Source organism: Ammospiza caudacuta, chromosome 9 (assembly GCF_027887145.1).
Source record: "Ammospiza caudacuta isolate bAmmCau1 chromosome 9, bAmmCau1.pri, whole genome shotgun sequence".
Lineage (NCBI taxonomy): Eukaryota > Metazoa > Chordata > Aves > Passeriformes > Passerellidae > Ammospiza > Ammospiza caudacuta.
In genome coordinates, this window is record NC_080601.1 from 7,560,021 (window position 1) to 7,586,946 (window position 26,926).

Below are 26,926 nucleotides of genomic sequence, written 5' to 3' on the forward strand. Positions count from 1 at the left end.
CACGGTTCTCCCAGGTGACATTGTCCACTTAACATTAAATAGTGGGATGTGTGGAGTAGGAAGAGCCCATCTCCTCTCGTATTTTTGCTTGCACAGAGGCACCTCCTGTCCCTGTCGGTGTCTTTCAGTCACCAGAGATGATAAATGCAATATTGGTGCCTTTCACATGAAAATGGGATCATTCCCAGGGAGGTCTGGAGACTCCTTTATTAGAAAGTGTCCTTCATTAGAAAGCATCTCAGTGGGGGAATGGGGAATGGGAGGACATCTCTATTTATGCCATTCACTATTTTCTTTGATCATTAGATGCTCTGTAACTCCATCTCCAGCCCTCTCAAGTGGCACCATAAAATTAATTGGTTACCTCTGGAAAGAGGCAGAGCTCAGGCACGGAGGGTTTGACAGCTGGGATCTCCGATGCAGAGGGAATGCAAACCAATTCTGCTTTCCATCCCTGAGCAGGCTCTGGGAGTGTGGGATCCAGAAGGGATGGCAGGGATGCCTGAAGCTCCAGGAGGGGCTGAGGGAGCTGGCAAGGGGCTGAGCCTGGAGCAAAGGAGGCTCAGGGGGCCCTTGTGGCTCTGCACAACTCCCTGCCAGGAGGGGACAGCCAGGGGGGGTCGGGCTGTGCTGCCAGGGTACAGGGACAGGACAAGGGGAAAGGGCCTCAGGCTGGGCCAGGGGAGGCTCAGCTGGGACAGCAGCAGCAATTTCTGCATGCAAAGGGTGCTCAGGCCTTGGCAGGGGCTGCCCAGGGAGCTTTGCAGTGCCCAGCCCTGCAGGTGTCCCAGGCAGGGCTGGAGGTGGCACCTGGGGACATGGCTTAGCCCCTCCAAACACTCCTGGAGGATCTCACACTGAACTTAGTAAAACAATCCAGGTTTGACCTGGAAGTGCCATTTCCAGAGGTTAATCCCTTGGGGAATTTGTGCTGGCTGGTTCTGCCCTGGGATGTTGATGTCACTATTAAATCAAACCACTTCGTTTGATCAGGTCGAATGTGTTCCTCTTCCCATGGAAGCAGGAGAAAGGGAAAAACCCTCTCATTGTCTACACAAGAGATGTCAGGAAAATATTCCTGAGTGGTTTGTTTTCCTTTAAAAATAGATATAATTTCCCCTGTTACTTGTGGCACAGGGGTGACCCCCCTGTGCTCACATTAACAAATTAATTAGAGGAGCCCCAGCGATGCCACTTGTCACAATTACACTGAGGAGCTTAAAACGTGCAAACCTCCCCAAATTAATTGCAAAGCTGTTTCATATATGAGCAGCTCAAATTAATCATTAACCTAATCATTTTTATCCCAACATTATTTCTTTGCTAAAAGCAAGCCATTTTAATTGGATAATGAGGTGCCAGTGCCACTCAGGAATTGAGCATTCCCCAAGCTGATGGGAAGTTATGCAAGGAGCAGGGTGGATGCTGCTCCAAATGCCTCCACATTGTATTCTTATAAATTCATTTATTTCTAGCTGGTTTTGGAGTTTCTGCAGCAGTTCCTGTGTGCTGTCATTTCCCCATTTGATGTTGCCCTCACCTCATTCTTGTGAGCCCAAAAGTGATGCTCACACCTCTGGGCAAGACCCAGCCTCTGGTTCCAGGTGTCCCAGCCCTCCTCTGGCAGCAAAGGGAAATGAGCAAGGTGTGCATGAGGGATTACTGGATTAGCACCAAATCCTAAGGATGGGAATAACTGGATTTTTCCAGAAGAAACAAAGGCTTTTGTGGCATTCACATTTTCTGGAAAAATCCCTTTGCCCGGGATTTTTCTCCTGGGAAGCTGAGAAGCTTCAGAGAAAAAGGAAACCAATAATTATGACTTGCTTCTGCTGTGTTTTGCTCCTTTGGAATGAGTTTGGAGATTGTTTCATTGGTTTCATGTAAATTGTTTTGACTCAATGACCAATCAATGCCAAGCTGCGTCAGGACTCTGGAAAGACTCATGAGTTTTCATTATTATCTTTTTAGCCTTCTGTAAGTATCCTTTCTGTATTCTTTAGTATAGTTCAGTATTCTTTAATAGAATATAGATAATAAAATAATAAATTAGCCTTCTGAGAACATGGAGTCAGATTCATCGTTCCTCTCTTCATCAGAGCACCCCAAAAATACAATAGGCTTTCACCTCAGAAACCTAGAAAATATTATTGGAAGTATAGTCAGAAAAAAAAAGTATTTAACAGAGTTGTCAGATGTCTCATTTATAGGAGCCTGCTTTTCCATAAAATAATTTTATTTTTTTAAAAGAAAGCGTGACAAGAGGAAGAATACTCTTGGTGTTTTCTGCCCTTGCAGGAGAATAATTCATAGAAATAAAGTAGCCTCCACAACATGAACTGTGCCATGCTGCCCAAAATGGGAGCTTTTTAAAGGAAAACAAACCCCCCAAATCCTCTGTGCTGCCACTTCCAACCTGGCCTTGCCTCCCCTCCTGCTCCTGGTGCAGTCACTGCCCTCTGGAGCTCATAAGAAATGAGTTAATTAAGTGGGTAATTATTTCCCTGTGTAGGTTAAATGGATGAACTCGCTCCCCAAGCGAAGTCTTCACATACCTGATAAGTGGAAAGGGATATCCACTCTCCCAAGGCATTCCCACGTGGCTTTGTGTGATCTTTTCTGCCAGGTGATAACTCATTTTGATAGAAAATCAGCCCAAATCTCTGCAGCATGTCAAAATATTGTTGGAGAGGAGAAGCAGGAAATTTGTGGGATTTATTAGGAGTTTGAAGGGTTAAATAGGGCTTTAAAAAATTCAGTGTCCTGTCCTGGTGGTTCCCTGGATTGGTTTGGGCACTGAGCAGGTGCTTTTGTAATCCCCACCCTTACCCTTTGCTCTGGGAGGAGAGGAGGGAATATCACTGGGAGGCAGTTTGTGTCAGCTGCTCACACTTAGAGTGAAAGAAATCAGGATTTCCTTGAATGCCTAAATCACTGACACCTCCGTGGGGTTGCCTATTAAATTTCAGCACCATAAATCCAAAACCTGACACTTTTGTCATGGAAAGAGGGATTCTCCAGGGTGTTTTTAGGTTTCCTAGAGCTCCAGGAGTCACAGACAGGATGTGCAGGGTTTGAGGTGATATTTTCTTGGTGTTGAAGGGTTTTCCTTCCCCTCACACCCTCAGTGGTTGTGTCCTCCCTCTGAAGAGTGTCCTGCACATGATGCTTTGTGTCTGGGACATGTGTGATGTGCTTTATTATTGAATTTCCTTAATATAACGTGATATTAACCCAAATTCTCTGCACTGAGGCATCACTGCTGCAGCAGTGACTTTTCCCTTCACATCATCTCCACTCCTAATTAGAAACAGGGGTTGTTAATTAAATATTTCCCCAGTGTTGAATTAAATATTTGTCGGGTGCCTGTGAGCAAAGCGCGAAGCTGCTCTGAGCTACCAGGGTTTGGTTTTGCTCAGTGCTTGTGTCTCCCCAGGAAACCTGGGGATATCTGGAAGCTGCTGCTGTGTGTGTGCATGGGAAGCAGCTGTGGATCGTGCACAAACATCCAGAGGAGCTGGGTGTGGGGCTGAGATCAGCTGTGTGGGAGTCACAGGGAGGGGGAACCTGGAGTTCTTCTGTGGAGGTGGGCACAGCATCCATGGAGAGCTCAACTCCTGGGAAAACATCCTTTGTTTCTGAAGGAAACCTCCTTCCCATCTTTGGGATCACAGAATCCCAGAATGGTTTGGGTGGGAAGGGAGTTGAAATCTCATCTCATTCCACCCCTGCCATGTCAGGGACACCTTCCACTGTCCCAGGCTGCTCCAAGCCCCAAAGTCCAGCCTGGCCTTGGGCACTGCCAGGGATCCAGGGGCAGCCACAGCTGCTCTGGGCACCCTGTGCCAGGGCCTGCCCACCCTGCCAGGGAACAATTCCTAATTCCCAATATCCCATCCAGCCCTGCCTCCTGGCAGTTGGGACCATTCTCTGTGTCCTGTCCCTCCATCCCTTCTCCCCAATCTCTCTCTGTGTTTCCTGCAGCTCCTTCAGGCCACAGTTTGGTCACCCCAGAGCTGCTTCTCCTGTCCAGGTGAGCCCCCCCAGCTGTGCCAGCCTTTCCTCCCAGCAGAGCTGCTCCATCCCTCTGCCCATGCTGGTGCCTGCCCTGGGCTCTCTGCAGCAGCTCCAGGTCCCTCCTGTGCTGGGGCAGCTCTGCAGGTGGGGTCTCACCTGAGCCCAGGTGCCCACGCTGCTTTGGGTGCATTCCCTGCAATTCCCTCCTGTGCTGCTGCAGGACAGCTCTCAGGAGCTCTGGGATTGGGGTTCATCAGGATTTTTGGTAGAAACAGGGATTACAAATCCAAGCATTTCTGCCCCAAGGTGCTTAACAAGGGGTCGAACAGTCTGGAGCTCCCCCAAGTCCCCAACCCCTTTTTACTCCTCCAATCCCCTCTGTATTTACTGCTTCGCTCCTTCAAGTTGCCTTTCCAGATTTTTCCTGTTTTAGAAGGATTACTGAGGTTTAGCCACTGCTTTGCACACCAGATGGCTTTTTTTTTTGTGATTAATTCCAGTAATTTTGCTGTTGTTGCTCCTCACTGCTCTACTGCTGCCACACAACACTTTTCTGGTGTTATTAAGTTTTGCAGAAGGAACAGTGGGGAGGAAATCCACAACTTAAGGAGTTGAAAATAAACAAACAAACAAAAAATTCCTGTAAAATTGAAAACTTCAGAACATATTATCTTTTCCATTAAAGTCTCATTTTTAAAAAGTATTGCAGAAAAGGTTCTCTCTTTCCACTCTGTGACTTCATGGGTGGAGCTCTGACATATAAAATAATTTTGTATTTTTCTCTTTTCTGAAGAGAAGGGACAATTGATTACATGGGGGCAGGACTTTGATAGCACTGCTGGTGGTGGAAGTGTTTGGAAAGAGGTTTGAGATGACAATCCAAAATTTTTCCAATGGTTTACCTGGGGTGCCTTTCCAGGCATGCCCAGGGAGTATCTGGCTCCCTGGCCCTGCCCAGCATCACATGCAATGGAAATGGAATGGAAAAGTCTTTGCTTGGAAAAGGGAAATCTTCCTTAGACCTTTTCTTCTGCATCCCTAAATGAACTCCCCAACTGTATCTCAATTTTTTACTGGTTGTAACTCAGGAAAAAAACAAAGAAGTCCAATTTCTGAACGTTTTCAAACAGCTCAAGGGTGAAGTGACAAGAAGATGTGGCTTTATATTTATATTTATATTTATATTTATATTTATATTTATATTTATATTTATATTTATATTTATCTGTTTTGATTAGGATTTTTTCAATATAAAATATTATATTCTAGTATCATATTTAATGTTATATTATATTCTAATATAATATTTTACTTTATATTATATTAGAATATTTATTTTTATATTCTCCAGAGGAGCTGTTTCCAAGGCCCATTTGTGATTTCTCCAGGTTGTGTGGATGGAATCAGCATGGAGCAAGATGCTAAATGTCATTTTTGCAGTGGCTGGGGGGTCTCTGTGCTGCAATTCCCAGGGCTCTGTGTGTCTGTGTGTGACCCACAAACCACATCCCTGCTCTCTCTGGGGCTGTTTCCACTTCTCTCCTCTGCCTCATGCTGGAGGAGTGGGAGCTCATAAATCAGTGTCACTGGGAGCATTCTGGGTGATAATTCACTTGTGGGGAGTTTGAATGAGTTAGAGACAGGACTTTTGAGCTGTTCTTGATGATGTGGTTTATATTCTTATTTTCTGCAAAGACAGGAAGGGTGAATTCAGCTCACATCATTACAGCATGGTTTAGAAGGTCACAAGACCTTTACTTACAAGCCCTTTTAAAGATTTATTGACCAATAAAACACTGCCAACAAGGATATTTATGTTTTTGACCCAATCCTTAAATAGTTCATCTTATGGACCCATGTTCCAGTGCAAGCTTTCTTAAACAATCATGTTATGACACACAAACCTACAGTACTGCATTCTAAACTTCGTGTTTACCCTTGTAACTATTATTTTTTCTATATCTTCAAGGAAAGTTTGCTTTTAGAGTTTATTTAGTTTAACATGTCTCTGTTTTAAACTACAAATCCACATTCTCCCTTCTAACACCTAAGTCTGGAAGCCTTTTCCAAGGTCTCAGATCAAATCCCGGGTTTAATTCCAAAATTTGGCTTCCAGGCCCAAAGTTCTGGGAGTTCCCTGCATTTTGGGTTCCTGCATTTCTGTTTGCTGCTGTTTCACCCAGGCACTGCTGGAGGCAGAGAGTGGCTTTTGCTCTGTGGCTCTGCAGCATTTTCAGTGCCATTCCTGGCTTTTTTCGGCCACCAAAGTTATGGAATGTGCTGAGTTGGGAAGGATCCACAGGGATCAGGGATCCAGCTCCTGTTCCTGCCCATACACCCCAACAATCCCACCCTGGAACAGTGTACAGCTCTCCTGGAGCTCTGGCAGCCTCAGGGCTGTGCCCATGCCCTGGGCAGTGCCCAGCACCCTCTGGGGAAGAACCTTTCCCTAAAATCCAACCTGAACCTCCCCTGGCACAGCTCCAGCCCTTCCCTGGTCCTGTCCCTGTCACAGAGAGCAGAGTTGGGAGCTGCAGCTCCCAGTGAATCTCCCCTCAGCCTCCCTCTGCTCCAGGGAGCTCAGCAAGAGCCCTTTGGGTGCTCCGGAGTGGTTTTGGGTATGGAATAACATACACAAACTGGGATAGGTAATCCCTGGTGTGAGGCAAGAGCTGCTCTGGCAGTGCCTGGGGGATGAGCAGGGCAGAGGTGAAGCCCCACAGGGGTTGCTGTGATGTGAAGGCAGCACAGGGCTCATTCCTTATATCCTGTGCCCAAAGCAGCTGTGGCTGCCCATGGATCCCGGGAAGTGCCCAAGGCCAGGTCAGAGGGGATTTGGATGGTGGGAGGTGTCCCATGTTGGAACAAGATGGAATTTTAAGGTCCTTTTTAATCCAAACCGTTCTGATCAGTTCAGCTCTGAAGAATTCAGAGTATCAGGCAGTGACTGTGTCCCTCCTCCTTCACTCCCTGAGAATTTCAGTGCCAAACCACAGAGCTGGGGATATTTTTATGCAGCATGTGGCAGGAATTTACCCAGGAATTGTGGTATTTGTGAGGGTCCCTAGGGTGAGGTGAGAGATGAGAACCTGACTCCTTGTTCTCAGAAGGCTGATTTATTATTTTATCATATGATATATCATATGATATATCATATGATATATCATATGATATATCATATGATATATTATATATGAGATATAATATGATCGATATAATATGATATATGGTATGATATATAATATAAGATATAATAGGATATATAATAGAAGATGTAATGTAATATATATTATATAGTAAATATATATGATATATAATATAATTATAATTATATATTATATAATATAAATGAGAATATATTTTCATAAAAGCACTAGCATTGTACCAATGTCAAACCATAACTATTACATATTAATTATATATTATATATTACATAATGCTATACTAAACTATACTAAATAAAGAGAGAGGATACAGACAGAATGCTTAACAACAATGATAATGAAATCTCAGGACTGAGTCCTCAGAGTCTGACACAGCTGGCTGTGATTGGCCATTAATTGAAAAAAATTCACATGGAACCAATCAAACATTCACCTGTTGGTAAACAATGTCCAAGCCACATTCCCAAGCAGCAAACACAGCAGCAGCAATCAGATAATTATTGTTTTCATTCCTTTCTGAGGCTTCTCAGCTTCTCAGGAGAAAATCCTGGGCAAAGAGGGTTTTTCAGAAAATATCAGGCTGCCACATTCCTTGTCACCATTTAGTGGATCTCTTCCTGTGTCTATTCAAGCTTGGAAAACTGCTGGCAGCGAGGACTTTGCACGGTTGTGTTTTAGTTGGGAGCAGCTTTCCAAGCAGCGATTCCTTACAAAATGATGAAGGATGATCCCTTGGACTGCCCGGCAGCCTCTTAAGCTCCTCTCCTGGCTCTCACTGTGGTTGCCTTTGGCAAAACCCCTCCTCCCTGGGCTGTTTTGATAAAATGAGATAATTTGTCAGCGTTTGTACAGCGCTTCAGGAACTTCAATTTTCATGCCTCAGCGACTGGCTGAGGTGACTTCAGTCAAAAGTGGGTTTATCTGAGGAGTATTAAACTAAATTTGTCTCATTAAGCCAAGCCTTTCTCTTGTTTTCCCAAAACTGATGCTGGCAACTGCAGCTTTATCTCGTCACCAGTGCAGGGCAATAATTGCTTTGAAAATGATACTTGTCCTCCTTTTAGTGCCAGTTTCTTCATGGTTTCTTGGAGAAATCCTTCCTCTTCCCCACATAATACCTCTCCCTGGTTCTACATGGAGCAGCCACTTCTGTTCCAGCCCACAAAATTTTCCAAACGTCCTCGGGAATCCTCCGTCCTTCCCCCCAAGGCAGATGAAATTGAATTTTTTTTAGGTGTACAAGAGCCTATCCCTGTTTTTTGAAGCTTCTCACTGCCATTTGGGCAGATGAAAGTTAATTTTTTTTAGATGTACAAGAACCTATCCCTGTTTTTTGAAGCTTCCCACTGCCATTTGGGCAGAGCTTGGGAGGTATCCCAGAGAGGAAACCTCAGGCTGAAGATGTCAAGTCCTTCTGATAAAGTTTGAGCATTTTAAATAATTCAACTTTTCATTAGCCATGAGAGTCCCATTGGCTAAAACCTTCCTTGAAAAGATGATGGTGATGGAGCTTAGTGGGAAAAAGGTGAATTTCCACAAATGGGGCAAAGAGGATCTTTAAAGTTTAGTGGGTTTTTTTTTTTTTGGTGGGTTTGGTTTTTTGATGTTTTCATTTTTAATCTATTAACAGTTTTTCTGAGTCAGAACGCAATATTTTGTGCTGGAAACATTTTTAAAACCTCTGCCTTGATTTTGTTCCCAATTGAAACGCTTGTGGCCCTGCATAAAAGGCTCCTGTGGGTGATAAAAGGGATTATCTGCAGAAATGTGCTTATTGTGTTGGTAATTATGCTGTCATCAAAGCCTTGTCACGCTCCAGCAGGTGTGAATTCAAGATTCATGTCCAGAACTCGTTGCTTTTCCACTCCTGCTCTGGGGAGGTTGTTATTACTTTGGATATCTCAGTGCTCATCTCAAACCCTTCTGTCACCAGACCCTACAATGAAGTTACAGATCCTTGGGGCTGCACAGTCTGGGGTTAAGGTCATAATTTGGTCTTCCCTGGGCAAGAAAACAAACAAAAAAAATCCTTCTTGGCCACCTCATCTCTCTTGGTGCCACCTCCATCCCCAAGGATAAACAGAGGGAACCCAAGATCCAGCCTTAACCCTTGCCTGCTTCCTTTGGCATCATCCCACAGGAGTTTTTAAAGGATTTTTGGGCTTTCCGTGAGGTGTTGGAGGGTGTTAAGTCACATATTAGGAAATATTTACTCCTGGAAAACGTGGCCAGACATTGGGAGGTGATGGATGGGATTGAACAATTCCCCATCCCTGGAATTGTTCAAAAGCCACGTGGGATGTGGCGCTTGGGGGCATGGATTAGAGGTGGCCTTGGCAGTGCTGATCTCAGAGGGTTTTTCCATCCTAAAGGGTTCTGCCATTCCCTGGTGTGGTGAGGGAGTTTCTTTAATCTCGGCATCCACCTGAAAGAAAATCCTGGGGTTGTTTTGGCTCCTTAAACCATCCTGAAATGGGAATTTTTTAGGAAGTGAATTTCTGAATTTCTCCCTTCATAATTCCCATGAAGGGAGGATGGGGTAAGTAAGAAATCTTTATTAAAAATCCAGAGGAATTGAGATGATTTTCAACTCCTGCTTTTCAATTCCCAGTGCCTTCCCTAAGTGCCTGGATGCTTCATCACAGCACAAAAATTTATAGGATTTCGCACTGTTGTAATGACAACATGGTTTGTGCTTCCTCCTAAATGGAAGCAGGAATTTATTCCTTGGGGTGAGGGGAAAACCAAACAATCCAGGAAGAAAATAACAGGTTAAAGGCTAAAAATCATATTTTTGTGTGCATCAGCCTCAAGTAGATGGGTTTATAAGAGGTGTAATGTTCCATGGATAGTTTTGTGTTTTGTCCTGCAGCTTCCACAGAATCAGCTGGGCCTGCAGTTGGTTCAGCAGCTGAAAAAGATGGGAAGCTCAAAGGAAAAAGGGAAGGGGGAAAAAAGCAGATTAACACAATTTTTATTTGAATGAACACAAGATTAATTCTTGAACCCCCTGTTTTCATGCTGGATTTCAAAGGCAGGAATAACACAGCCACTCCTCTGAAGCAGCAAGGAACCCCTCAGCTTCATCCTCTGATAAATGTCTATTTTTTATCCCACTTATAAATAGGGTTCTTTAAACAGAAATAGATTTTTCTGCCTTTGTTTGAAATCTGCAGGGAATTTTGGAGGGATCCATTTCTCACAAAGGAAATGGCGCAATCACAAGTGATTCTGTTAACAAAAAATGTGGAAGCAGCATCCTCTGAGCACTTTTCCAAATCTGTAAATTGTAGGATTTTGTGGAGGAAATCTCATCTATAAATCTTTCTAACTCACTTAATCGCCATAAATTTAAAAACTCCTTTTTTTTTGCCTCTCTGCTGCATGTAGGTGAGTTCATACCAGTAGAGAAAATTGCCTCAAAATCATCCTTGGTCTCTGGTGTGGCCTGTGTCAAGTGCCAAATTAGTGAAGAAACCTAATTATGCCTCTGCTCTAATTACATCAGCACAACTTCCCCATGTCCTCAGAATCCCAAACCCCATCTCCAGGGTGAGTCTGGCAGCTTATCCAGGCTTTTGGCACTCCCAGTGGGGATGTTCATTCCGGATCTTTCTCAGCTGGAGGTGTGAGGACAAACTAGCCAAGGTTAGAAAAAAAGAAAGACATAAAATCCCCAGTTTTTTTATTGATTATCCCAGTGGAAATCTCAGCTTTTCATTGATTATCCCAGTGGAGCAGGTTGGGATGTCCATGTCTGACAGAGCCAGGAGTGACCATGAGAGCTTTGTGAGGTCCCCTCATCCCAAACCATTCTCTCACTGAACTCATCCAAAACAGAAAAATATTATTATATCTATTGTTTATTGTCATTAATGTGACGATTTTCCAAGTTCCTGTAGGGTTTTCCTTTCTGCTGCTGGAAATCCAAAGCAGCCCAGGATTGTTCAGCCAAGCCCAGGTGAAAATCTCACCTGGCTCTGATGGGTGTTAATATTTAGGAGAAAGAAAGAAAGAAAGAGGGAATGCACCTGGCATGCAAATGAGGGAATGAATTGATGAATTTCTGGGATGGAAAGGAGAAGGTGTCAGGTGAGGTTGCCAGGATCCATCAGCATTCCCTGAACTGCTTTGCAGAATTAACAACAGCTTCAGATGAAAGTGGCTGCTTGAAATTAAGACAAATCTGGACTAAATATGCAAATCAGCTGCAACAGCTGGCGAGACCTTTGTGGGGGCACTGCAGTGATGCTCAGAAATTCCTGCACATCTGGAGGAGGACGTGTGGCAGATGGTGTTGCTCAAGGCTTGGGAGCAATTTCTGGCTAAAATAGTGGTTATTTTATTGAATTCCCAGCTGATCCTAGCACAAAACAGACTGTGGGATCATCAGAGCATGCCAAAGGAATAAGGGATTTGGGAAAAAAAGAGGAAAACTGCATCCACACAGGGAGTTTGGGAAGTTTGGCGTTTGAGCCACAGCACTTGGTTAAATTCTAAAGCAAAGCCCAGCCCATGGCTCAGGCATGGAGCTCAATAATTAGATTTAATTAGAAATCCAGGTTTTTATGGTCAGTCACTTATGCTGCTTCTGGGAATAAGATGGGGAGGAATTTCTGTAGCCAAAGCAAAAATGGAGTGGCCAAACTTCTGGTATCTCCTACAGCCACCAAAATACCTTTCATCTCCAAATAAATTTATGGAATATCCTGAGCTGGGAGGGACCCACAGGGATCATCATAGCCAACCCTGGCCCTGCACAGACACCCCAAAATCCCACCCTGTGCATCCTTGGGAGTGTTGTCCAAACTTAATTCCTCTGGATCTGATTAACCAGGAGCATTGCAAACCAAGGGGATGAGTTATTTTAGCTTTTAAATGCATTTTCTGTCACTATTTCAACATCTTTGTTCCTGGAAAATGATATTGCAGGGTTATCCTTAATTTTAGAAGCAGTAGCAATAAAAACATTCCTCATGCAATACTGAAATTTCCTTGCCATTCATTGGGAAAGCAGGACGTTCGAGTGGGAAATTTTAATTTCCTGTGCTGGCACCAAACTTCATCTGTCATTTGCTGCTTTGTGTTTTTCAGGGATTTGGTAAGGTTTTTAGGGACTGGGGGTAGTTTTTTATTTTTTAAAATTATCTCTTTAATTATTAAAATAGTATGATGCATGTGAAGATAATTTGAATGTTCATGAGCCTTTTAAGATTTAATTACAAATAATGGCCCAGCTTTGTAGCTGTCAGTTTAATGAGAGGTTAAAGGTATGAACTGTAAAAATTGGCATAATAATAATAATAGTATTTTATTATTCTTGTGAAAGAACAGCTAGACCTGACTCAATGCTAATATTTATAACTTAAATATTTGTAACTTAACTAGGATTGGATTGGAATATAAAAATAATATGAGATAAATGCTAAAATTAGAAATACTGTACCATAAAATTAGAAATTGCCGTTCCATTTTAGGTTGCCCATTTTTTCTCCCTGTGGCAGAGCTTCTCCCTGTCATTTTCCTTTCTCTTTTTGGCAAACACAGGTGGTTTGCACCTTGTGGGGCTTGAGTACAAAGCCTCTTCCTTGAGTGATTTATCAGTCAGGCCTATCCCGGCTTTCCATGCTTTTAATTCCTGTCTCACATCAGAGCTGCATTTGGGTCAGGATTTTGAGTTGTCAGAGAAGAAGGTGAGGAGTACATGAAAGAGAAGCCTGGGAATCCTTTTAGGCATGGGAAGATTTGTCCTTTTAGGGCAGGAGTGGGATAAGTTCATAAGTCCATAACCATGAACTGGTTTTTCCTGTTGTCTCCACAAGAACCTGAGGGTGGGATCCTTTCTCCTGTTATCTCTTCCTGGGGATGCAGCATCCATGGACAGGCACCTTCTGAGCTCCTGTTCACAGTTTCACAGGTCCTGGAAAGTGCATGTTAATTCCAACTTGGACAAAAGCAGAGCAAATAATAACTCCAATGCAGTTTCTTTTCCCTTGTGGGCGTTGGGAATGGGGGCTGCTGGAAATCTTGCTTCTCCTGGTTCTAAATGAGATTTCCCTCCCTTCAGCCCTGATTTTTTGATTAAAAACTGATGTCAGTTCTCTTCAAATATTGCTGGCCATGGCCAGCATCACCACAATCCCTGCCCATGAGCTGCCCTGATGGATTTTTTGGGGCTGGTGGAGTTGATGTCTTTGAAGGCTGCCCTAAAACAGAGGCTGGACAGGGTTAAAGAATAAAGCAGGGATTTATTAAAAGGATCTCCTCCATGGATCCACCTTGGGCAGCACAAGAGCCCAGCCAGGGCTGCACCCAAGGTGAACCAAAATGGGCACAAAATGGACGCCCGGACTACAGGGTCTGTCACTTTGATCAGTTCTGCTCCATTTGCATATTGGAGTTAATTGTGCAATTACAGCTTTAGCTTATGAAGTCCCAACCTTCTTCTTTTTCTCTCTTCATTCCCCGTTGTTTGTGCTCTTGGGCCTGAGGTTTGGATCATTTGTCCTTGGTCCCCAGCTAGAGCAGGAATTGTTTTGTCTCCCTGCTCTGTGCACAGAGCTCACCATCCCTTAATGTGAAGCTCAGAACTGCACACTAAAGCAGCACAGAGTCTGAAAAATATAAAAGCTGAAGCAGTTAGAGAAGGAAAAACACCTTCTGTTTATAAATCGGTTAGACATGAAAATATTGCCTTTTTTTTTTTTTTTTTTTTTCCTCACTGGGGTGGTGACATTTATTTTCTTGGATTTGGAATGGAAAAGAAACCAACCCCAAGCCATTAGTTTGGGGTAATTTCGATACAGAGGGAGCTGGCAAGGGGCTGAGCCTGGAGCAAAGGAGGCTCAGGGGGCCCTTGTGGCTCTGCACAACTCCCTGCCAGGAGGGGACAGCCAGGGGGGGTCGGGCTGTGCTGCCAGGGAACAGGGACAGGACAAGGGGAAAGGGCCTCAGGCTGGGCCAGGGGAGGCTCAGCTGGGACAGCAGCAGCAATTTCTGCATGCAAAGGGTGCTCAGGCCTTGGAACAGGGTATCCAGGGCCGCATGGAAGTGTGTGGATGTAGCACTTGGGGACAGTTGTTGATGTCCTTGGAGGCCTTTTTTAACCTCAGCAGTTCTATGATCCTCAGATCCTGTGGGTGAGCTCTGCTCACCTGCCCAGCTCTGGGCTCCACCTGGATTGAACACAGCAGCACACACAGATCAGTCTGGCATTTTTCCTTTTCCCAAAGTGAACTCCCTCAGGGGAGGCAGCAGAGCAGCAGGATATGTGTGTGTCACTGCAGGACAATGACGTGGAGATGAGCTGATGTGTCAAGTGAGGTGACTCAAACAAACCTCATCCCTCCTCTGCTGTCCTTGCTGTTGGGACATCCTTTGCGTTCCAAATGCCGCCCGGCCAAGGAGTCCAGGAGAGGAATGGGATGGTGTGAACCCATCAAACAGCAGCTCTGGCCACAGCTGCCAGGGACTGGGGAGCAGTTAAGGGACAGGGTTCCTGTGGGAAGCTGCAGCCTGCTGGGAATGCTCAGGAGCACAGCTGGTCTGGGGTTGTCTCATCACAGGGACAGGAAAGGGTTATTTCCCTGATGCCTTGTGAAGGCTGCCCTAGAACAGAGGCCAGACAGAGCTAAAGAATAAAGCAGGGATTTATTAAAAGGATCTCCTCCATGGATCCACCTTGGGCAGCACAAGAGCCCAGCCAGGGCTGCACCCAAGGTGAACCAAAATGGGCACAAAATGGACACCTGGTCACAGGGTCTGTCACTTTGATCAGTTCTGCTCCATTTGCATATTGGAGTCAATTGTGCAATTACAGCTTTTGAATATGAAGTCCCAACCTTCTTCTTTTTCTCTCTTCATTCCCCGTTGTTTGTGCTCTTGGGCCTGAGATTTGGATCATTTGTCCTTGGTCCCCAGCTAGAGCAGGAATTGTTTTGTCTCCCTGCTCTGTGCACAGAGCTCACCATCCCTTAATGTGAAGCTCAGACCCACACACTAAAGCAGCACAGAATCTGAAAAATATAAAAGCTAAAATTTAAGGGATCACCCCTCTGGATGCTGTTTATCCACAAACAGCAATAAATAGGGATTGCTTCTCCCAGGAAGCAAAGCCAAGGAGGAGTTTTGGCATGAAAATGTGTTGGTGCTGTTCTTGTAGTGATTCTTAATGTACCTCAGTCTGGATGGGGCATCATCCCTGGTTGTTCCATGTTTTTGTGATGAAGTGCCTTTCCCTCTTGGAAGGACCAACAGCAAGCTTTGGGGATGTTTGTGGGTTCCCCATGGAGTGCCAGGGTGGAGATTCCTGAAGGAGATCAGGAGAATGAAGGGTGGGCAGGCCCTGGCAGTGCCCAAGGCCAGATTGGACACGGCTTGGAGCAGCCTGGGACAGTGCAAGGTGTCCCTGCCATGGCAGGGGTGGCACAATGGGATGGGATTTAAGGTTCCTTCCCACCCCAACCTGGTGTTCTGTGAATGTGGTGTTGACCAAACTCCTCAAATTTCAACATTAAAAAGCAGCAAACGGAGCTGGCTGACTCCCCACCATAAACTCAGCCTGCAATAGTGGTAACACACTGCCTTGCAGTTTCTTGTGTTTCAAACACCTTTAGAAATGCTTTGACAATATTTGCCTCAAATTAGAGACTTAAATGATTTGGACCATGAGACAAATTTAATTTAGTTTATTTTTTTTTTTTTTCCTCCCGAGTTGCTTTTGCCCTAACAAGTTCTCGCAGTGCATGAAGAGTTTTTCATTTACATGGTGCTTTTCTGTTTCATCAAGTGCTTTGCTCCCACTCTGATGGTGCCTACAGCAATCCTGAAATGTGCCAATAATGGTGTTCTAGCAGAATAATGAAAAGCAGATAAATAAAGGGACTTCTGCAGGACACAGATCCAGGCAGTGATGAAGGGGTTGGGGTGGGACTGGTGCCTTTTGTTGTCCTGGAAGATTTGGGACCATCAGAACAGGCTTTGTGTTCCTCTAAACGTGTGCTGGTTTGGAATCCAAATCCCTGGAGGTCCCTGGGCCTTTTTAATTCACTAAAATGACACTAAAAATTAATTAATTAAGCACCTCACTCGACTCCAGTTCATTACCAAAAGAATGGTTTGATGCTCAGTGCAGTGTGGTGGTTAAAGAGCTGATTTTCCACATGTACAAAAAATTCTGTATATGGACTTCCAGAAGATAATTTGCAATTTTCATAAATTCAGGAAAAATCCTTTTCCCTGCCTGAAGTGAAGCCAGTGGCATGGTGGGATCCTGTGATATTTTCTGCAGGAATATACAGCTCCTCTGCTGCAGAATTCCCCCGCAAAGAGACATTTCTTTTATTTGGTGATATTTTCACGGGAAAAATGGGGCTGCTTCAGCCCTTGCTTTTTTACTCCCTGAAGCCAAACCCTCTTGAGGAGGGAAATTCAGTGGAAAGTGGGTTTGGAAATAGAGATTGGAATGCAAAATTTGCTTTTTGGCTCATGGAAAATGCAATCCCTTGAAGTGTTCAGGACCAGGCTGGATGGGGCTTGGAGCAGCCTGGGACAGTGGAAGGTGTCCCTGCCCATGGCAGGGTCCTTTCCAACCAAAATCTTCTCATGATTCTATGAAAAATTACTATATTTTCATGATTCTTTGAAAAATTACTGTATTTTTACAAGCCTTAAGCTGCACTGCCTCAGTTTCCCTTGATTTTCCATACTTGGAAAATGCATTTCCATGAACTCATATTTCCAGATTAAAGCCTCTCTCCTTTTTGGCATTTCCACAGGCCCTACCAATATTTCAGCTGTTTCCTGGCACTCCAAAATCACCTGATCTCCTCTTCACCTTGGCAGAAAGCTGAGCTGATTCATTGCTTTTGAGCATTGTTTCATTATACCCCCATTATTCCCCCCCAAAAAAGAGATTTATTTGGGATCCCTGGCTATTGGAGAGGGATGCAGGCAGGCCCTGAGCCTGCTTGGCTGTGATTCCTTTGGAAAAGGGACCAAAAATAGAATTTCCATTTCAAACAGCTCCAGGCAGTTGTGCTAATTTTAAGCATTTCAAAATATCCATCAGTTCATGGAGTTAAATGGTTTTTGGTTTTTTGTTTTTTTGCTCCTCACATACAGAGAGGCACAGTGGCAGTTTTGGAGAATCTGCTGATGCTTAGTCCAAATAAAAATGGGAAAATTGCTGGAATTTGTGGAGGAAAAAAAAAAAGAAAGAACCACTGTGTAAACCCTTCCTTATTCCAGAGCTATCCCTAAATGAACCCCCTGCATCACACACCTGAATTGAGGCTGAAATCCCAGATATTCAGGAGAATTTTTGGGGAGGGAAAAGTGAAATTGGAATTTCCTGGAGGTGTTACCCAGTCACCAGCAGCAATAAATCCCTGCCGGTGCATCCCCTTACCCATCTGCAGGGGCCACAGTTGGGTTTTATTCCTGATTATTCCATCATCCTGGACTTTGGGGCACTGTTGCCATCTTTATGATGCAGCCTTGCAGTAAAATCCTGACTGTAACTTGTTGATTTTTGTTTCTTTTGTGTTAAGGTTGGGATTAAATGTGTGAGATGGTATTTCTTGTTTGGACTCAGATGTTTATTAGCTCTTATTTATATTTAGTCTCACAAACTGTAATACAAATTTGTATTATACAATTCGTAGCACACAAATACAAGTTTGTATTATTTTATACAAATAATATATATTTTATTATTAATATAATATAATATAATATAATATAATATAATATAATACAATATCATATAATATAATGTCATATAATATAATATAATATAATATAATATAATATAATATAATATAATATAATATAATATAATAATGTTTTACTAACTTTATATTAAGTTTACATTATTTTATATTATTTATATATATTTCTATTAAAAGTTTCTTTAAGTTTATATATAGAAGCATATATATAAACTTATTCAATATAGAAGCTTATATTTACATTATAAGTTTATATATAAGTTTATATATATTTATATTATAAGTTTCTATATTATTTCTACAATACTTAACTCTAATAAGCTAAAAATTGAGCTGTATTTCTTTTTCTACAAGGCTTTTTAAGTATAATTATGAAATTCATCTAATTATGAAATGGCACTTAAATTATTCTTATTTTTAACTTAATTAGCTAGTGTCTTGCAATGAGTACTTTTGAATCATACAATATTACTTAAGCTCATGGAGAAGAAGGTGAAGAAGAAGGAATAGCTTGTCTTAAATTTTCTATTTTGTTTTATATATATTACTATATTCTAAAACTTTAAGTTTTTTTACCATGTGATATTACACCCTTCTATTCAAACTGCACACCTATAATCCCAGTTCTATAATTTAATTTTGGAAGCTTCTCCACAGCCTCAGGTCAAATGCAGTGTTCTCTTGGGGGTCAGTGTTAGCACAGAAAAAATTCTCAATATTCAGGGTTCCAACAACAACTGACTGTTCTCCATCCAAATTTTGGCTCTGGCTGCAAATTTTTCCCAACCCTGAGATTCCTGAGGAGTTCTCCAGCAGTGCTTTGGGGTTGGTGTCACCAGCACCCCTTTCCCTGGATCCACACTCATCCCACTGATGAGTCCCACAATAATTGCCTCGTTAAATCCCTGCCAGTGTTTCTTGCTTTGCCAAAAGGCAAAAAGCTCCTTCCTTTTAATAAGAGCTCGTTATTGTATCGGGGTGTTTATAAAAATGCAAAGGAGACAGGGAAAGCTTTAAAAGCAATTACTGGGAACGTTTTTGTTGCTATAACAACGAGAGGCAGCTCTTGATGAGCCATCAGATCCTTAATGTTGTTAAAAAGTTTTGTTGCCACGACAACAGAATGCAGTTTTTATTTCCTGGACTGATACTTTTGCTTCCCCCCCCCCCCTGTTTTTGGAGCAGCAGCCTGAGTTGGATTTTCAGAGGGTGAAATATTTAACAAACACAAATAGGAAGTAGGAAGTGGAGTACATAGGGATGGATCCTGTGCTTTGCCTTGTGTTTTAAATTTGCTTTTTAACAACTGTTGGGAACAGGGAAACTTCTGGGAGTCTTGAAGGAGCCAGGCTTTGATCTCTAAGGATGTTCTTTAAAATGGCAGGGCTGGATGGGATATTGGGAATTGGGAATTGTTCCCTGGCAGGGTGGGCAGGCCCTGGCACAGGGTGCCCAGAGCAGCTGTGGCTGCCCCTGGATCCCTGGCAGTGCCCAAGGCCAGGCTGGAGCAGACAGTGGAAGGTGTCCCTGACATGGTAGGGGTGGGATGAGAGTGAGAAAAGAGGAAAAGCAGATCCTGGGAAAACCCTCGGTGCTGTAGGAATGTTTATGCCAGTGTGGGACAGCTTTGCCCAGCCAACCCTGAGAAACCGGCAGCAAATAAATGCATAAGGCCAAGCAAATCATCTTTTCCAATTGCTTGTGTTCAATCCCCACATGGAGATGCTGCTGCTGCATCCTGGGGCTGGCTGGATTTTCCCATCCCAATTTCCCCATCCCCTCTCTCTGCCAATTCTTGTTTTCCAGCTGCTGAATCATGCCAGGCTCTGGGATTGCTGTGGCACCCAGGGAAGGATGCTCAGGCTTGTTCCTTAATGGGCTGTCACCCCTCATCACTGTTAGCAGGGAAATATAGGCAAGGCTTGGGATAAGCCCTGGGGCTGGGGATGTGTTCCAGGCTTGCTCATCCTGGAATTTCAGCCTTCTCATGGTGAGGGGAAAGCAGCTGGAATTAGGAATGAGTTACTGAGAGAGGGAGATTCACCCCAAAAGGAAATAAAGATCAATTTACACATGTCTGAAGTAAAAATGTAAATATAACAATATTTTAACGCTATAATATTATAGAAATGCAAATATATATGAATGGAGAGAAGCTTTGGATGAAAGCCTGGGGTACCAGGATACAGGGAGTGGCTTCCCAATGCTAGAGGGCAGGGCTGGATGGGATATTGGGAATTAGGAATTGTTCCCCGGTAGGGTGGGCAGGCCCTGGAATGAATTTCCAGAGAAGCTGTGGCTGCCTCTGGATCCCTGGCAGTGCCCAAGGCCAGGCGGTGCATTTGGAATAAAGACAAAAAAATAATGGAAAGTGGTGAAAATTGCAGGAACTTTCCTTTACCCTGCTCCAGTGTTCATTTGCAAAGCAGCATTTGGATTAAAAACCCCAGTGCTGAACTGTCCTTGCTGCTGTTCCTGATTTCTCCCAAGTTTTGGAGAGCCCCATCCCTGCTCCCGCTGCCAGGAGTAGGATTTTGCCAAAGCAAACCTCCAGTGGTGCAGCCCAGAGGCCACAAACAGATTTTTTGGGATGTGTGGATGAGAGAAGGATGAAAGGAGCTCTCTATAACAAAACTGGGGAGGGTCTTGGTCTGCTTTGAGCCTTGAGGAGAGATCCCAAGGAAGACAAGGAGCAGCAATTATTCCATATCAGCTCCAGGGAGAAGACAGATGATAACTCAGAGTTGTTCCTGAGTGATTCCCCCAGTGCGGGAGAACAATGGAGCTCTGGAGCTTGAGGAATATCCAGCCCTGTCTCCTTCTCCACCTGTGATTATCTGGGATGTGCTCAGGGAGGAGAGCTCCAGGAGCAGCTCTCCAGCTCCCCTTTCCAGCCTCTCCTGGAGCACAGTGATACCTCAGGTTTTAGCTTTTCTATTTTTCAGATTCTGTGCTGGTTTAGTGTGCAGTTCTGAGCTTCATTTTAGGGGATGGTGAGTTCTGTGCACAAAGCAGGGAGACAAAACAATTCCTGCTCTAGCTGGGGACCAAGGACAAATGAACCAAATTTCAGACCCAAGAGCACAAACAATGTGGGCTGGAGAGAGAAAAACAAGGATGGGACTGCATGGGCTAAAGCTGGAATTGGACAATTCACTGCAATATGCAAATGGAGCAGAACTGATCAAAGTGACAGACCCCATAACCAGGCATCCATTTTTGTGTCCATTTTAAGTTCATCTGAGGTGTGTAGCCCTGTCTGGGCTCTTGTAGTACTCAAGGTGGATCTATGGAGACCTCCTAATAAATCCCTACTTCATTCTTTAGCTCTGCCTGGTCCCTGTTCTAGGGCAGCCTTCACAAGGCATCAACTCCACCAGCCCCAAAAATTCCATCAAGGCAGCTCATGGGCAGGGCTTGTGGTGATGGTGGGCATTGCCAGCAATATTCAAAGAGAACTGACATCAGTTTTTAATCAAAAACTCAGGGCTGAAGGGGGAAATCACATTTAGAGACCCCATGACCCGGTGTCCATTTTGTGCCCATTTTGGTTCACCTTGGGTGCAGCCCTGGCTGGGCTCTTGTGCTGCCCAAGGTGGATCCATGGAGGAGATCCTTTTAATAAATCCCTGCTTTATTCTTTAGCTCTGTCTGGCCTTTTTTCCAGGCCAGCCTTCTCAAGGCACCACCAGGGCCATGTAAGCTGGGAAATGAATCCCGTTTGGAAATGAATCCTGTTTGGAAATGAATCTGTTTAATTCACGCTGCAGTTTAAGATCACTCTGCTCATTAACTCAGTGCCTGTGATTAGTGCTTATTACTTACACTGAATTCTCTGAACCTTCTCCCTCTTCTTCCCTTTTTCCATCTGATTTCCTGGTAATTTGGATTATTGCTTTGTTTTATTAAAGCACTGAGGAGAGCAGAGCGATGAGAGAGGACCAGCACATCTGAGTCGCCCAAAACCAGACCAGAATTTCTCCTGAAATTCAATTGCCAATGTCCCAGCCCCACCTTTCCCAAAATGTCACACTGGGGAGCAAAAAGCAGAGTGTCCAAGTGCCTGCCTGCATCCATCTCCTCTCCCTCTCAGGTGTGGGGTTTTACAGCATTTTCTGCTATAAAATAGCTAAACTCTCTATTTGCAGCTGGGCTTGAGGTTTTTAATTTTTTTTCCTTCTTAAAGTTACATTTAGCTGGGCTGCAGAGTCTGCCTTGGAGATTTACTGAGTAGTAGAAATGATTTTAGGCATTTCTTTCTTTAGTGTTTCCTCTTTACAACAAGCACTTTGCCCTGAGTAAATTCTGCTATGTTTCCTTGGTAGTGAAATATTTTACCTCCATATGTAGATTTTGTTGAATTCAGCCTGGCTGCTGTTCCAAGAAAACTTCCAGGGGAGAAAATGTTCATTTGTGACAATTTTTTTTTGCTGTAGTTTGTTTAAATTGGGGAATTGAAGAATTATTCTCTTCACCAAACTGCCAAACAAGAACTTCAGTGTCTCTGCTCTGTTTGCATTAATCAGTTAGTCCATAATTGAGGTGTAAGGAAGACATTCCATAGTGATAATCCTCATTTTCTCTCCCCTTCCTGGTGATGCTGAATTGCTCTTGGATCCGTTGTGGGTGGTTGATGGAGCAGGAATATTTTGGGATAGATTGTGGGATTTAGGGAATGACCTGAAACAGCTTCAGAAGCCCCCCTGGGAATCACTGAATAATTTCTACCTGCTTTTATGATCACTAGGCTGCACTTCAGCCCTGATAAATTCCAGTTGGGAATTTCCAGTTGGGATTTATCATGGCTGAAGTGTGGCAGCACATTGGTGTTCCTGGAGGAGCAGGAGAACAGGGGTGAAGCAAGGGAGGTGGGATTTATGCTGGGTGGAAGGAGGTTGAGATAATTTTGATAACTCCAGTGTCCATGCTAAGCTCATTCCCACCAGGAATGGTTTTCCATGATAAACTTTGTCTGCTGGAGATCTGTACCAAAATCCCTCACAGGGGTGGTATGGTGGATAAATCCCTTGTCCTGCAGCTGGTGTTTGATGCAGGGAACTTGTGGCTTCCTGAAAAGGCCAATCTGAGTGAAATCCCTTCTCCACTTCAGGGTGTTCTGCTGAGTTCTTCCTTCTGGACAGGTGGGAGTGGAAATGGTCAATTTTCTCTGCATGTGAAAAAATCCCACAAAAATTCACCAAGGCATGGAGGTGCTGAGAGTGAGGAGGGGCTGAGGGAGCTGGGGCAGGGTCTGGAGCCCCAGGAGGGGCTGAGGGAGCTGGCAAGGGGCTGAGCCTGGAGCAAAGGAGGCTCAGGGGGCCCTTGTGGCTCTGCACAACTCCCTGCCAGGAGGGGACAGCCAGGGGGGGTCGGGCTGTGCTGCCAGGGAACAGGGACAGGACAAGGGGAAAGGGCCTCAGGCTGGGCCAGGGGAGGCTCAGCTGGGACAGCAGCAGCAATTTCTGCATGCAAAGGGTGCTCAGGCCTTGGCAGGGGCTGCCCAGGGAGCTTTGCAGTGCCCAGCCCTGCAGGTGTCCCAGAAATGTGGCACTTGGGGACAGGAATTAGGGCTTGGCAATGCTGGGGAGCAGTTGGTTCCTAAAGGATTTCCTTTTCCAAGGAAAAAGATTGCACTCTGTTATCAAAGAAAACACAGGACCTTGAATTAAGAAAGGATTTTTCCCCACAAAAAAGGGTGTAATAATCTGAAATCAAAGGAGTGCAAAGCCTTAGAGACATTTCAGTGGAACTGTTCCAGGTTAAACCCCGGTGAGGAGCGGGGCAGCTCCCTTGCAGAGCATCCCCCACTCCAGGAGGGACAAACCCCTGCCCCATCTGGGAATTGTGATTTATTTCTTGCTGGGAATTTCTCCCAGTCCCTTCCCAAGCTGCTGGGAACAGATGCTTGTCCACATCCCCCCTCTCTGCTGGCAGCTTGTCAGCAGATGTTCATCCTTCCCCCCACCACAAATGATTCATTTTCATCTAAACAATAGAAAAAACTCAGGAGTAAAGCATTGCTAGGACCCATGAATTATTTAAAAAATCATTTCAGATGTCAAAACTCCAGTTACAGTTCCTTGCAGCTCCCTGGTGACTCTGGAGTCATCGCTCTTGAAAAATAACCCAAATTATATTTAATAATTGAATAGCATCTACTTTGGTGCTTCTGTATCAACCTTATGGAGTGACATTTCATGCTTGTTGGAAGGGGCTTGGGGTTGTTTAATTCTCTATCATGCCAAGAGTTCTGTACAGGAACATGTTGATTTTAATTGCATTTAGATTTGATTACAAAAAAGAGTAAATCACTCAGAAAGGGTCAGATTGTTCCATTTGGCCTCAAGCTGTTTTGCTTTTCACAGCAGATATTTTATGTGGAAATCTGGTTCTGTGTGTAAGAGGAGTTCTGAAACAGAATTAATGCAAGGTGAAAATGAAAGCAGAATTGTGGAGTTTGTGACAAAACATTTTCAGAGGAAATTTCAGATTTTTCTTTCCTTTCATGACATAAAATAAATCTTACTGAGCCCTCTCTACTGTCAAAAATGTACCACATCCCATATTGTATGGATAGAAAATAATTCCTATATTCTTCTGTGTGATTTCCTTCCCTCTTTTCTCTCTGGGATTCAGTAGTGGAACATTTTATTTTCTGTTAATTTGAGCCAGAACCTCAAATACTGCTTAATTAGGTGGAAATTAATGACCCAGAGAGGACCTAAATGCCCTCTGCTGTTCTTCCCTGTGGAATGGTGAGGCCTTGGGATGGATTTCTTAGAGCAGCTGTGGCTGCCCCTGGATCCCTGGAAATATTCCAGGCTGGGTTGGACAGGGCTTGGAGCAGCCTGGGACAGTGGAAATGTCCCTGCCCATGGCAGGGGTGGGATGAGATGAGCTTTGGGGTCCTTTCCATCCCCAAATCCAAGGCAAAATCCAGCATTTTTCAAGGCAAAGATGCCCTGAGAGGTCGAGCATCACGTGAGATCCTGGCATTTTATATCCCAGGTTTTGATGGGTTTAGGATGTAGAGGAGTAATGTAGGAGTGTCCATAATTCTGTAGTTCCTTTTATCTCCAGCTGGAGTGGAATTATTTAGAATTTTTGGCTTGAAATTCTTGCCGTTAGACCTTTCAGCTAAAAAAATGACTGCCTGCAGAGAGTGTAAATCCCACTAACAAACCAGTGCCAGAGGAAGGGAGAAGCATGAAAATTCCATGTAAATTTAGTTGTGTTTGCACAGGGAGGTGCTTCATGGACTGAAAACTGGAAATCAAGAGCTGGGACAACAAACCAACTCTTTGGAATCAGTGCTAATCATATTTACATTTAATCTTCCCAGGACTTTAATGGATTTGGGAGGTTTTGCAAGAAAGATTCCGACTAATCCTGAACCTTCAGAGAATTGTTATTTTCAGTGCAGGCTTTTAATAAGTCAGGTTAGAGTTATAAAATCCCAAAGTGGTTTGGGTTGGAGGGACCTTAAATCCCATCCCATCCCATCCCATCCCATCCCATCCCATCCCATCCCATCCCATCCCATCCCAATCACCTCCTGCCATAGGTAGGGACACCTTTCCCTATCCCAGGTGGCTCCAAGCCCTGTCTAGGTTTGGGAATATGGGCATGGAGTGAAATTAGTGGCAGAATTGAGCGGTGACTGATACCAAACCCTTGGGTTTGCCTCAAGGCAGGAAAACTCAGCTCTAACAATTTCCGCGCCTGAAATATTCCACGTTTTTTGGTGCCTGTGGCACCTGAAGGCAGAGCGAGAGGAAAATGGAGCTGTTTGATGGCAGCACAAACAGGGTGAGGATGGATCAGTCTGGACTCCTTTAGATGTGGGACATTGGAGGAAAATCAGGAGATGTGGGATGGGCGTTCCTTGGAGGAGGTGTGGGGAGAAAACAGATATTTTTGTGATTATAGAAGAGCAATTGATGTCCGGAAGGTGCTCCAAAAATCCCTTTATCTTCTCCACAAGTCCCAGGAAGGGGGATGGACAAAACCTTTTATTGTTTGGAGGCAGGAAAATGTGAGTCCTGAGAAATTTGTGTGAGGGAATTTTGGAGTCACTCTGACTGGATTTACATTAATAATTGAATAGCATCTACTTTGGTGCTTCTCTGTCAACTCTGAGAGTGACATTTAATGTCACTCCATTTAATGGACATTTAATGGACATTTAATGTCACTCCAACCCTAACCCCAAACCCTAACCCAGCCCAGTGTGACCTTGGCATTAAAATCAGATCATCAGGAAAGAGAAAGATTTTGGCATCATCTGTAGATATTTATTAAAAAACCTCTTAAACAGAATTGAAATATGAACACAGGAGTGGAGGAAAGGGTGAGACTAAAAATAGAGCATATTTAACAAAGTGTAAAAATTAATTCATCATTTTGGTCACACCTTCACCTGCAGAACAGAGGAAAGCATAAACAATTAATTACTTTATATTTCCTGATTTAATTGGCTGTTGAGCACAAATTTCACCTTTAAAATGAGGAGTCCTATGTTGTTGATTTTTAATAATTTTTTGGCTGTTATTTTATAACAAATGCTATCTGTTGGTTGGCTGGGTTGAGGTTTGAGCCTTCAGCCCTGAGGTGTGGGAGGGCTGCCTGAGGGATCCAGCCTGGATTTGTCATGGATATTTCAGGACAGAGGCAGAGCCCTTGCTCTGATTTAAAGGAGTCTGTGCTGCAATTGGATTATGGGTCCCATTTAAGTTAATAAAATCAGGGAAATGCAGAATTCAGGTGATTATTTGAATTGGTGGGTCTGCCGTAGCAGGAAAAGCACAATTCCTGCAGGAGGAGATGAGCCCTGAGCTGTGCTGCCACGGGGAGCTGCTCAAAATGCCAGGATTTCATGGAAATATATCCATATTTTCTTCATGCACATACATAAATGTACAACTAGATGGATATATAAAGAAAATATAAATTTCTGCCTCAAAGCCAGGTCAGATGGGGCTCTGAGCAACCTGGTTCTGGTGGAATCTATGTCCA

At 43.9% G+C, this 26,926-nt stretch overlaps 1 protein-coding gene across 1 annotated transcript in view; it reads left to right on the forward strand.

Moving 5' to 3' along the window:
* The window catches only part of PRKG1 (protein kinase cGMP-dependent 1), a 351,680-nt gene that overhangs the window by 164,611 nt on the left and 160,143 nt on the right, over window positions 1–26,926 (forward strand). The gene's annotated exons all lie outside the window — the stretch shown is intronic.